Source organism: Amblyomma mixtum, chromosome 4, assembly GCF_055824585.1.
Source record: "Amblyomma mixtum isolate Tamu chromosome 4, ASM5582458v1, whole genome shotgun sequence".
Classification (NCBI taxonomy): Eukaryota; Metazoa; Arthropoda; class Arachnida; order Ixodida; family Ixodidae; genus Amblyomma; species Amblyomma mixtum.
The window spans coordinates 115,363,848-115,377,744 of NC_143015.1; the positions used below are offsets into that span (position 1 = coordinate 115,363,848).

A 13,897-nucleotide genomic window follows, 5' to 3' on the forward strand; every position below is an offset into this window, starting at 1 on the left:
TCACGTAGAAAGGAGGTTTAAAATTCCTCCAGGACTCAGTTTTGGATTCCGGATGGTGACAGCAGGAGGAGACTATTGCCAGTTATATGTGACAGCATTTACAGCTATGTAGGTCAGTCAGGTCTAGGGTATGTGCCTGATATGTGGACCTTATTTAGCATTTAAGGCGGGGGTACCACGGCGGCCATCTTGGACAAGACGTTAGTTGAACCACCAGGGCGGCTCCACTTGTCCGTGGAAGCGAAAAAGCGCTCCTCCGAGACTGTCTGGTCCTCCTCTCTGCGTTACCTTGACCTCCTCTCCCTCGCGTTGTGGCAGAAGGAGGCGGTTAGTCACGGAGGGGGATAAACGCCATGACAATGACGACCGCGCTCGAACGTGTTTGGCACACGGGTACTGCTTCTTTCGTCCCTACCCACCCCTTGGCGGCCCTGCCGTGGTGCCTGGCGATTCTTTTTTAGGAGGCACTATTTCGTATGTGACCTTTTGCGGGGCTAGTTGATGTGACATTGTGTTCAGTTGGAGTCAGCGCCCGTCCTGTCCGTCTTTCTGTGTGTTTTGTGTAGAATTTAGCGCTGTTTTTACTTTCCTGAACACGAAGTCTCTATATCTGTGACATTTACAGAAATTATATTTTGTTTCCATTTTTTCCAGAGTTGTACACGTTGTTTTATAGTTATTCTTTTCTCACGACCCTGACAAATATTTTGATGACTAGCAGCGGCAGCCACGGCAAGCAATATTACAAAATAAAGCTTCGTAGGTTCCACTGGCATCCATAACAAAGGGCCACAAGACATCTATGGGCTATGGCCTTCGTAAAACTATGGATGATGTCGAAATGGATGCAGCGGAATAGTAGATGACCTCTTGGTTTCAAAGGGTTGTTGCCATGCGTGTTGTCACAGCCTTTTCTGCGGTCAAAGGCGCGTGGCGCGTAGCTTGTGTGCTATTGATTCCCGTTCACCACACAAACGTTTATTTCGCAATTCCAGGAAAAACACCAGCAGTGAAACATCAACCCGAGATTTCGAAGCATGGCGAGTGTTTTTATTTTTTACTCACACACTGCCAGTGCTATGTAGAATTCTAAGAGACAGCTGATATGGTAACAGTAAATAAGAGAAAATGGGCAGAATAAGGCATATCAGAATGGTACAAACATATTGCGTTCAAGTCGTTGGGTCAGTAGCTGCGGAGAGGTAGTCTGTGACGTTGAGATACGTTGCAAGTAATGCTGATTTTCTTTTTTTCCGCCCGCGCATCCGTGTATGATAACAAAAATCCCGAAAGCGCTTAGGGCCGCAGCCGGCAACATTCTTTTCGTTCACTTTTTATTGTCAAATAAACTACTACCACCACCAAGGTTCGAAAAACGAAAAGGAAACACTGGCTGCGAAACTTCCACTGGAGACTGCGGGACATAGCTGGCAAGAGCTAATAAGTACTCATTACAATCGCGTCGGGTTTCTCCCTACTGTGGCCTTAGCATAGCATTTCCATCCATTCATTGGAACTGCATTTTGTTGCCACACGAGGCAACGTTCCTGCTTTTGTGATATCGTTTTGTGATATCGGCGAGTGTGTAGCCTCAGCAGCCGTGCTCCGCTGTAAATAAAGTTTTATTTTTTATTCTGGTTCTTAGTGCGAACTTTTTTTTGGTAATGAGCAACTAAATATAATGTTCTTATTCTGTGTCAGTGTCTGGCAGGGCTGTTGTCCACTCAATCCCTATGTATCAACTCCAAGTAGCCCAATCTGCCGTTCTTCAGAAACGCGTTTGCAGGGTTGCCTGAACGCCCTTGAATGTTTTCTGCGAAAATGCATTTATAATTGTGGGTGCAGGTGGTCTCCAGAGCAGTAACGGGCAGTGCTGGCTTCAATAGGCAGAAATGAAAGGGGTGAGTCATCTGTGGACACGCCTTCCCCGGTGCACTTTACAAGGCTACGCTGGCGAACCTGACCGCGTCTTGTCGCTCGAGTCTGTTGACTGTCAGGACCACGCATGTAACTGCGAGCGCATAAAGGCTACTGGCAGTGTACGTTCCCCCCACCCCCCGCAGTTGTTGACGGAGCAAGCGTCGTTCCTGGAAAGAAACGCGGAACGCACCGCTTCACCACGACGGTGAGAGCAAGGGTTGGGTGCCGCGCTAAAGATTTTTATTACAAACCCCACTGCGCCCAGGGCGGGTGCGCCCTGACAAGTTGTACCCACTCCCCGCAGCAGAGGCACACAGGTCTGTCTCCTCTTTCTAGCCTGGCCTTGGCTGCAGAAGAACCTTGGATTGGAACGGCCACATGTCAATCGCCTTCGCAAAACATCAGCTTCGCAGAACTGTGAAACCCCCTCCCTATTGTAAACAGCGTGACGTCAAAAGTTGTGGCCCCGTTGGCAGAACTGACAACTTTTGGTTCTGAGCCGGTGTTGTTGGTCCCGAGGGCTCCTTCGCCGCCTTTTTACCCCGATTCGAGACGCCTCGCCGGCCCTCACAGGATAGAAGAGGGGAAACGCTTGCGCTGAATGACTTAGGCCGGGTGGCAGGAGCGCGCTCCGGGCGCCAGTGTATCCGGCCGGTGCCTCATAATAGACCTCTCCCTGATGTAAACAGTGTGACGTCAAAAAGGTGTGCCCCGATGGGCAAAATCGTCGAATTTCGGTTCTGAACCGGTTTTTCAGGTGCCGAGCACTCCCCCACCAGCTTTGTTCCCTGATTCGAAACGCCTGGCAGCCTTCTTCTCCCAGTGTGAGCCTTCTCGGTACGGCGCATGTTTTGCCCTTCGGACCAGAAGCACGTGCGTTGATGACGTGTGTCTTGAAGGAAGCCAGTTTTCTTTGCACGTGTTGGCCTGCCTGCAAATCTGTATGCGCAGTCGCGTTTTTTTTCTTTTTCAGGTGAGAAAAATGTAGAGCCTAAGATGTGTGTCCCAGAAAATAGTGAAAACATTTTTTTTCTGTCAACTTGAAGGAGCGAAAATTGCTAATTGATCACGTGCACTCAGTGGAGCAGATTGTCAATGAAAACTACCTCCATGGGGAAGTGACAGAAAGTGTGTGTCCTGAGTGAATCAACTTGAAATTCGAGGCCAATACAATGGGGTTTTGTTACGTTTTGCGCTAATAATAATAAACACAATCTTTATGCGAACATAAAGTGCCTCTAAACAGATATGCGAAGCTGAAGAGATTACCGCGCATGCGGGAACACTTTATTTGCAGAGCCATCGCTATATGTGCTCATTCATGTGCAAGCAAACATTTTGACTTAGAAGTTACATTCAGCCAGAGCAATGCCTACTCCCGTAATATCTTAGAATGTCATGAAATATTGAGGAAAATAGATGTGTGTGTAAATGATGGCAGATTTTTTTCACGTTTCATGACCATGCACACAAAAGCAACCGCTGTGGCAAATGCTATTTCAAGGCCGGAATGCGAAGACAATGCAAGCATGCTGCTGCTGTATGCTTTTTTGTAAACAAGCATGAGGAACCGTCCTGAGCAAGAGGCTGAAGCGTTCGTCAGATCTGGTAAAATGTAGAGTTCCGGACCCTTCCAATTAGGGTTTTTTCATAACCACGCTAATGAAAATCTGGTCGTAAATGTTTATCAGGTAGACGAGCACCATTTTGAAAATATTTATGGTCTTTCTTCTAATTTGTGAATACGAATCGACACTAACGTCATATTATGTTCCCCGCTTTGTAAACCAGGTCAAAAAACAATTCGCGATGTAAAACCTGCTTCCCACATAACCTTGCTGAATTATCCTGAAGTCCTTGATGGTTTTGCTGAGAGGGCTTCGAAATCTGCTGAAAAATAGCTCTTAGACAAAATGTTTTCACCAATGTCATCCACAGACCACCCAGCCAAAGGACTTCATACCGGTTTCCAATAAATTTCACCAGAAGCTCTCGGCCCCTCGTGTTCACGGAACTATCCTGAGTAGTAGTAGTAAGTGGCTTTTATTGTAAATAAAAAAAAAAGAAGGTAAAAGGATTCTTGCCAGCGCCGGCATCTGCTATCATGTCTAGAAGCACCTGAGCTGGGGCTGGGGGATGGAAATGGAAAGCGAGATGACAGTGAAGGGGAAAACAAAGGGTAGAGAGAGAGGGAAAACCTTCCCTCCTGCTTGTATTTCCATTACGCGAGGCGATACAGCCAGTGGGAAGGACCGCGAAAGTTGCCGGCGACCTGACACGTGAGGCGCGCACTTCGGGAGAGGGCGACCGCGCTCTCTCTCTCTCACACACACATACACTACGCTCGCCCGCTCCACAAGCTCCCCTCTCACTCGCATACACCAAGCTGCCCCGCACGCCCGCAGCACAATTTTCTCCATTCTTGACCGGAGCGGAATTCCAGCCATGACTAACAATGAGGGACACCACCGCTTTTGAGCACCCGCGAGCAGATTGGCACTTGCGCTGGCACGTGGCAAGTGCCAGCGGTGCGAGCAGCAAGCCCACCATAGCAGACTTCCATATTTATGCAACTCACCTACTCCTATCTAGACACTACACGCGCAATCGTGCAGCGCCATGCGCAGCAAATGTCGCTGTACTATTGTGGAGCAGCTCTTCCGGAAACCGCCATTTACAAGAGCTAGTTTTGAATCATAATACCCTGTAGCCGAGACTGACAACTGATTGCATTTCTAACGATTTCGGTATCCGTGGTTTGCACACCGCTGAGGGAAAGTACTGGTATTTCATGCAGTGCAAACAATGGCAAGAGATGCTGGCATTGTTTTTGCTGCATTGCGCGCATGCATATCACCAGCTACGCTCCCATATACCTTTCAAGAATGTTATCCGTGCATTCTTTTTTTCTTGCAGTGTGTGATTGACATATAATTTTGGGGGCATGCTTTGCCACTACAATGCTAGTGAAATCGCACTGTCCACACATGCACTTCGCCACTGGTAGAGGCAGAAGCAGAAGGCTTCATTCACTTCCATTGATGTGCATTTTCAAAAGACAAACGCATGTTCCTTATAAAAACAGGACCATTTTATTGCAACATCTGCTAAGCACGTTCAGATGCCTTGCACAACTCCCCCACACATCATGGTGGCAGCCTGCAAGCAAACAAGACCATACCAATGTCATATGTGAGTCTATTTTCAGGAAGTGACAGGAAATGTCAGTGCTCAAAAGTGGGTATTAGCTTGTTCTTTACTGCTCAACCATTGCAGTTACTTTCCATTGACTTAGTGTTTCAGTAACACACAAACACATATGCTTACCTCCCGTCATACAAAAATGTGAGGGCAGTAACGGAAAAGGAAAGAAAATATGTGCATAAACATAGCAAGTGGACTGAAAAGTCCTTACATACATCTAAGTAATTTGCTGCCACTGTAACAATGAGAGCAGATATGTTAGGATAAAAGACTGCTGAGCACGATAGAAACATATTCTGCTTACGCCATACAGGGTGATACAAAGCTGCTGGAACAATGATACACTGCTTGTTTTGATGTCACCAGCAGTTCACGAAGAAAAAGCTTACCAGCAGAAGGCTGTATCCATTACACACAAGCAGAAAAATGTGAGCTGTGAGGTTGAATATCCCTTGAAAGTGTATATTGATACTGTGCTTCCAAGGAAAGTGAACGCCACAAGCGGGCTAGTAGCAAAAGAAAAGACGCAGCTATAGAACAGAAGAAAGGAGCAGGCATAAGAAGTACAGCATGTCCAACTAAGCTATACTTGGGAAAAAGAAACAACTCAACAGTGCCGTTGCAACGGACATATAAAAGCCCCACATTTTTGAAAATATAAAGCGGAAAGAAATGAAAACACACTGTTTCATGTTTCATATAGCAGGGATCTCAACGGTTACATTTGAAAATCAATTACAAGCATATTTAGAGTGCATTCATCCACAAATGTGCTTCAGCGCCTTTTCAGCTAAGGAAAACACCCAACTCAACGAGGGCTGTGTAGCTTTCAAGCATTTGTATGAAACAAGTGATAAGTTTATAGCAAAAATACCCTCTATAATGATTTTACCTCACATATACTCACCTACGAGGCCATAACAGGAGGGCGGAAAGAAAAACTATATTGTTGCAAAAGAGCAAACGACTAGGCGCCTTACGAAATGTCACAGTGCCGTGACACTGGTAATCTTGCACACGCGTTCATGAAAAACCGCACTCGATAACACACACTATAGTATACGAGGTAGCTCACGCACGCGACACAGGTACAGTTGGGACTTCAATGCACATACTAATAACAAAATTGCGGTCCGAATGGCTCACCTGCGTTTGGCCCTGACATCAGCCATGCGCGTACGAAGCTTTGTGATCGTCGACCTTTTGCGTTGAAGGTATCGCCGCCGATTCCCCATTTGACACTTTTACACACAAAAAAAACTGGCAAGATAACGTGATAAAAAACGGCGCTGCACATAAATACAAAAGCACAGTAAAAAAAAACACCAACAAGCAAAACAGCACGATACACCGATGACAGCCTGCGGAGCAGCCGAAGAAGCGACCGAAAGGCAGGACAGGCTTCAGCGTAGTCAGTCGTCCGTACCGGTACAGAGTACCGGGGCGAGAGTTGCGGGCGTCACACACACAGGGGAGGCGCTGCGCACACGTTTCAGTAAACCCCAATAGTTACTGTCTCGTACGTCTTGCTTCAAAATGTTTGACAGCGCCACTGTCGTTGACCGGCGGAACTCCATTGTTGAGTCAAAACGCCCGCGAGATTCAAATGCAGCAGCCCCGTCGACCAACAAACGGGGCGAGTGCGAGCTAACATGAGTCGTTTATCATACCGAAATTTACATCACTGGTAGTTTAAGACCAGCGACTTCAGTTCCTGTCAAAAAAGCCTGGAATATAACAGTGATCTTTCGCGCTGGATGTATTTTGCGGAGGTTACGGCGCACCAAAAAATAGCGCAATTGAATGGCGCAGTAATACCGTTCTGTTTGTCATAGCGAAATTCGGACTTGAGCAGGTCCTTGAATATTTCCTAAATATTTCGCGTGCAAAATTTGTTCCCTATACGACGTTTACTTGCTTCTAAAACTCAGATCAAAAAAGCGCAGTTTCTAGGTTACGACCAACTTTGAACAATGAAAAATAAAAAATTATGACATGTAGCTCAATGAAATTTTCAAGAATTAACAACATGGGTACTATCTACAATCCTGCTAAATATGTTTGTGATTTATGAACTGGACTAGGAGTTATTAATGCGCCATTCTTTTAAATTTCACACTTTTTTATGGCACCAGTTCTAAATAACCACCCAATATAACTCAATAAATTGCCTGTAAGGTCCTCGAGTCACACTTAATCTAAAAGCTGCAGAAGCAGTTTTCTTTTCGGAGCAGTAGTTTTCGTCAACAGCAAATCCAACGCAGGCAAGTCGAGCAAAAATATCGTTTTATGCCCCTCGCTCTTTTGCTCACTGCTATCATACTAACGTGAATAGCTTTTAGCGACACATACCATCGCAAAGAAGATACAATTATCTTTACAATGCGCTCAATATCATTTTTCTAGCGCAAACGGATGAGCCACACCGCCCACACAAACATGACGAAAAACGGCTGCTGACCGCCGCTAGCGTGGTACCGCCGCCTTAAGTGTCGCTACGGTGGAACAATTTCCGGCGGAATCCGCAAGCCTAACTCCTCCAGTAGCCTGCAATAACCTCAAGGAGTGCTGTGGTACTCCGAAGTTGCGGGCGCCACGTACTATGCATTAGGGCGCAAGTTTTCAGAAGGTGGACTTTTAAGGAGGATTTTTTAGTCTTATCAGTGCGGAATACAATCCGGAGCTTTCCAATCAGACAACACTGTTACGAAACTTTTACGCCCTAACAAGCTGCGAAAATTTCGCACATTTTACTTGAGTGAAGGCTATTGCAAACAACTTTACATTGGCATTGAACTGTTAGTATTTAGTCATTAATAAGTAATTAGCCATTAATTAGTAGTTTGTCATTACTTAGTAATTAATCATTAATTATATGTGACGTCATCAAGTGGTGACGTCACCAGTGCCACAGAGGCAGTGAAAGTGGTGGGAAAAACGCTTTCGCTTCTACGCACTTTAGACAGTCAAAGTGCCCCTTGAATATTTTTTTGTCTCACAGTGGATTCGTTTCTCATTTCCCCTTTGTTCTTTATTTCTTCCCTTCTTTCTCTCCCAATGCTTCATTTATTCCTCCCTTTCAAACTTTCCCGTTCCATCTTCCCTTTCTTTCCTCCAATTCTTCTTTTCTTTCCCTCTCTTTTTTTCTCATGCATCCTTCGTACTACTCGTTCTAATTTCATTTTTTCTTCATTTCTTTCGTTCTATTCCCTCTTGTTATTGCCTCTTTTTTGTTTTTACGTCTTTCTTTCAGATGCACTTCATGGGTGCTCTCACATACCGTGATGCTCTCAGTCGACGAAACACAATGGGCGCAGTTTTTCTGCCATCGGATTTATTCATTTTTAAAACAAGTTCTGACCGCCTGACAGCGACACAGTAGACATTAAACTTCCGCAAAGAAATGAAAAAGTTTCGGGACAAATCAACGGTAGGGCAGGAGAGCAAAGCTGGGCGCTTACAGCGAGGTTTTGGGAGAAAAGCTGATTGGTTCGTCAGAGACTAGGGTTAAGATCAGGCACAGCGCGGAAACAGCAATTCCTGAGAAACAAATCGCTACTGGAACTCTATACAGACATTCTGTAGCCTCCATCTGACTTTACATGGCAAGTACAGCATTTGGTTAATGGCGTGAAACAAACGGGGCATGATTTTGAGAGAACTCACTGGTCACCTGAAGCTTCGAATCTCAGGAGTATGTCGTGAACCTGCGACCTATTAAGAGCTTTCGGAGCTACTCCACAGTCACTTCCGGCGTAGTCTATGGACTGTCGACCGGAATTTTGTATGAGCTAAGGGCCACACTGCAAAGCGCAACACAGAACCCAACGGAGTGGGGACATCTGACAAATGCTATACAGTCAGTATTAAACTACAGGTATTCGAAAGCGGGAAAGCACTCAAGAGATCAGCTCTTAAGGACAAATGCTGCATTCAAAATGCCTCATAGCCATGCTTTCTACATGCGTCACAACACTGTGAATGCCGCCTTACTTGAATGCATCCGCGACACAACCAAGAACAAAAAAGGACTACCATGTCAGACTCGAAATTTCTGCCAGAGCCCAAGCAGCACATGACATCGGTCCAATGTAGGATCTGAGTTGGCAAACGACAGCCCTGTGAAGGCCCCGCGTTGCCTCTGTTCTCCCAGCCTTGGCTCAGCCATTTTTAGAAGTTGGCGGTATTGGACCAGTTTCTCAGACGTTCTCCCAGCCTTGGCTCAGCCATTTTTAGAAGTTGGTAGTATTGGACCAATTTCTCGGACGTTTCACCCGCCTTGGCTCAGCCATTTTTAGAAGTTGGTAGTATTGGACCAATTTCTCGGACGTTTCACCCGCCTTGGCTCAGCCATTTTTAGAAGTTGGTAGTATTGGACCAATTTCTCGGACGTTTCACCCGCCTTGGCTCAGCCATTTTTAGAAGTTGGCAGTATTGGACCACTTTCTCGAATGTTTCCCCTGCATTGACTTTGCCATATTTAGAAGCTGGCCAATTCCTGCAATAGGCAACGCAACTTTGAAGTGCCGACTGCTATGGAGCATCATGCAGTTGCTATTGTGACTTCTTAGTTTTCTCAATTGCGGCGATAGGCGCGATATATATATATATATAGCTCGCACATTGTTAATTATTTATAAGCATATATAGTTCGGGGCGTAGATAATGATATCTTCGTAAAAACCCGCATAACCTCCTGTGAGATTTTTTAAATCTCAGTTTTTTAAACTAAAATATGCAAAGTTGCATGCATGCATGCGATTATTTCCCCCTTTAAGGTTGTGGTCTTCGTTCTGTGTAAATGTAAAAAGTCCAGTCGTGCAATGAAAGAATGCGAGTCGGAGAAACATACATGCAGCACCGATTTTCAGGCCTGAATTTCAAAAACTATAAATAGCATTTTATAAAAATAACTTCTCGACTCTAACGTTAAATACGCTGTACTTTGATGTGCTTGGGCGTCGCAGTTAATGCGGTATACCTGCAGAACAGCACCAAAACATATATGCATGGCGCAACGTGTCGAGCACTCCATTAAAGCAGGAATGGGTAAACAATAACGTGCGTTTGCTCCATGATAGGACAGCGCTGACCATGCGCTTATACATATATCTTAAGAAAAAAACGTTACATCGTCTGCGGGAACTCGAATTGGAAGAATACGAAGGCATTGCGCCTCCACGGTACTCGTTCTCTCCCTTTGCCTCGTATGCAGCCCATATGAGTTATATGTGTCAGTATATGTGCCTCATATGAACACATATAGGCTTCATACGAGTTCATATGTGCCTCGTTTGACTCATATGGGCACCATATGAGCCATATGTGTCGACAAATGCGCCTCGTATCAGCACATATACTTCATACGAGTTCATGTGTGTCACAAATTAATGTGTCTCGTATGAACGCGCATAGGCTGCGTACGAGCTCATACGCGTCACAAATGTCACAGATGAACACATCTGCTGCATATATAGTAGTTCACGCGCTACGGAAAGGTGACTTGTATGGATTACATATGTGGCATACCTTAACTGACACGCGACACTCGTGCGTACACAAGAGCTCCGATATGCACCGTATCAGCTTACATCAATCTCGTGCGAAACACACAGCCGCTGATGAGTGCCTCTCATAGAGTGGGCCTTGCTGTTTGAAACACGCGGAAAAAAAGGGATGAACAAGCGATTAACAAGTGCCCAACCAACGCATAAAAAAAACTCTTGGCCTGTTTCAAATATTTTTCTCCTTGATTCTCTGCTTGTGCCCTCCTGTTGTAAACCGCGCCTATCCAAACAGTATGACGTTAGGCGTTTCCAATGTGCTTGGACAAACGTTCAGCCAGAAGGCAAATGTTGCCTTCTGGGCTTAGTTGAGCTAATAACGCCAGGTATTTTCATGCAAGAGCTCCGACAACGATCAATGGTGCAGGCGCTGTGAAAATTAAAATACATACAAATATCAGATCTTTCAGTGCTTATCACAGAGCACATCAAGATCCACAATATCAGTGGAAGTGCAATCGGCTGTAGTTCAGCTCCTTATACCTTAAAAATAAACATTTGTCCTCGCACCTAACCGTCGAATTCTAAAGTAGTGGGAAGCATAGCATAAGTCTTGTCATCGAAATGTAAAGCAGTTTTTACCATGCCAGCAGTGGTGTAGTGGGTAGTGTAGTGAGCTGTAGATCTCTAGGTCGGTGGTTCGAATCCGGAACGGCGCGTAGTTTTTTTTTTTCGCGTCCGAATTTTTTTTTTACTTTCTTTAGTTTACTAACTTCAATGGAAGCTATTTTATTGTTAATTGCCTTATAATTCCACCCCAGCCCTTCCCTTTCCTTTCCCAAAAATTGTAAACCAGACACATACCGTATGACACATACGAGATATTCCATAATCTCGTATGAATCAGACACATATGACACATATATACGAGATTTTTCGATAGGGACGTATTAATCGCTATCGGTTAATCGTCTTCATATTGATTACGGTCATAGATTTCAATCACGCGTCTTCAGCGCGCATTTCGCTTCTGCGTCGCGTGGTTGCTTCGGACGGTAGCAAGAGTTGGGGGGTGCGTACGTCGACTGATGTTTCGGAGTGCGATCGTTTCCTGCCGCCTTGATCCAAGCTTGAAGACGTAGATGCGACCGGCCGTTGTGAAATACCGAGATCTTGCAAGATCTCACGGTATTATTTTTCAACGATACGGTACTTGCGTTGCTTTGCATTCATGGCGAAATGCAGAAGCTTTGCGGTGAAAGACGAGAACCGCAACAGCCGCACAAAGGGACAGCAGACAGGCAGTACGACCAACACCTCCACACCACAAAAGAAAAACAAGCGCGAGCACTCGCGGTACAGTGAACTGTACTCGCGGCATGACTCGCGGGCAGGGTTGCCGTTGGGAACATTTTAAAAGGAGCCAAAACTTGAGCTGAAAGTAGTTAAAAGTAGCCATGCCATTCCATCTTAGCTGTCGCGTAAAATACGATGTTTTGCTCATTAATAAATTGAAGTGTAAAAAAATTGATAAAAATTATTCTTGGCGCTGTTGTCAACACTAAGCTTCAAAGAAATTTTCTGAAACTAAACGTGTGTTTATCCACCGCTTTACGCATAAACGTAGGCATCCGCTCTCGCTCCCACGTGCGTTCCAAGCCAATCCCAATCCATAGCTTGTGGTCATTTCGTTTGGACGTTTGGCAGCAAAGCGCTCGCTTGTGAATTTTTATTTCTTCAAGCTTTTTGAAGTTTGGTGGCGGCACGCGTGAGTCACCGAGGGGAACCAGGGGCGCTATTACGAGAAATCGTCTCAATTTTGAGACTCTGACGTCAAAATGACGACACCGCGAGTTGTTGACCGCGGAATCAACCAATTAGCAGCGAGGTTGTGGTGTCTAATAGTAGGGTTCCACCCAGGAAGCATTTAGTTGCGCAATAAGGGACCGTATACTAAAGTTTTGCTGTAAACACGCCGTTAATAATTTGAAGAATGTTTTATTTCGCTAACAAACTACGTTTCAAACTGAACGACATGAAGCAAAAGAAGAAGCGTCCTCAATTTTGCAATTAAGTTTGCTCTTCAGTCACTTTTGCTGCCGCGAGGGTGCGCTGACGCTGGAAAAGCGTCGGTAGCGGCGGCTATGGCGGCGGCTAGGCGGCGTGAGCTGCCGCCTGATTCAACCGATTCAGCCTTATCCCTCCACGCACATATTCAGCCATCGTAAACATGGCAGCCAGAAAAAAAATCAGCTGATTCGACGGCTGTCCTCTTTTTTTACACATTACGCAGAATCAAAGTACTGCGCAGACGTCTTAAGTGCGCGGAAAAATCTGTTTAAAGGCAGTGATTGCTACGAGTCTGCCGAGAACAATTTGGAAGGAGCGCTTGGCTCGAAAACCGGCGAAGGCAGCGTCAAGGCAAGTTCACACTGGCGAGTTGCAATCGTCGCGCTAGTATTCTAGGCGACCGATTTCGGTCAATTAGTTACGGTTTGCGAAGCACATGTAAAGCGGGGAGGGAGCGTAATAAATCGATTTAAGCCTGTCGCGCGACCTCCGCGACTCGCCAGTGTGAACTCACCTTGCTGCTATCGATGGCAAATGTGCTCCAAGGGCGATGCGTGATTATATTTATTTTTGTTCAGAAAATACCCGGCGACCATGAATAATCACACTGCAGCAACTGCCGACATACGGAAGCAGACCGGTGCAGCTGATGGGAGCTTGCAATCTCACTGCGGGAATTAAGAGCCGGCACGCCCGGTCACTGCGGCAACAATCACTCTTCCGCCTCGTAACCAACTCATGCCGCCCGCTTCGGGTTAAGCACTTGATATTCGTGTTGGTGGTGCCGTTCCGTTCGGATGATGCTCGGATGACGCCGCCGGGGATACTGCGGTGGCGAAAGTTTATGCGAAGGAAGTCCACCTTCGCCGCCGCCTTGTCTTGAGGGGTCTCGCCGGAAAGCGCGCACCTTCTGCGACTTAACTTTGACAGTGGTCTCCGCAACTCACCGCAAACACTTGCACAGTCGGTTGGGCTACGCCGACGTTTACTTCATTTCCTACGGTGTCTTGAAACCCACCGGCGGCGAAGGCGCGCACAGGCACTTGCCGCTCCACTGACCGCGCACTCACCCGCACACCTCCAAGTTCAACGCCGAGTTCGTCGCACAGCCATTATGCTCCTTCCTATGTCAAAACGTCGAAACAACTCGTCCGGCACGTCAAAACCGTCTTCATGCACCCTCTTACACCGTTGCTCGC

The 13,897-nt window shown here is 46.1% G+C and overlaps 1 protein-coding gene and 1 long non-coding RNA gene across 4 annotated transcripts in view; both read right to left on the bottom strand.

Moving 5' to 3' along the window:
* Positions 1 to 13,897, bottom strand: part of LOC149347988 (receptor-type guanylate cyclase Gyc76C-like) — a 321,612-nt gene that overhangs the window by 98,993 nt on the left and 208,722 nt on the right. The window lies entirely within an intron of this gene.
* LOC149347989 (uncharacterized) lies at positions 4,990 to 7,547 on the bottom strand. The gene is made up of 2 exons (XR_016292708.1): positions 6,271 to 7,547; positions 4,990 to 5,079 (listed from the first exon to the last, which is right to left on the bottom strand). It is a non-coding gene; the product is annotated as an uncharacterized LOC149347989 (long non-coding RNA).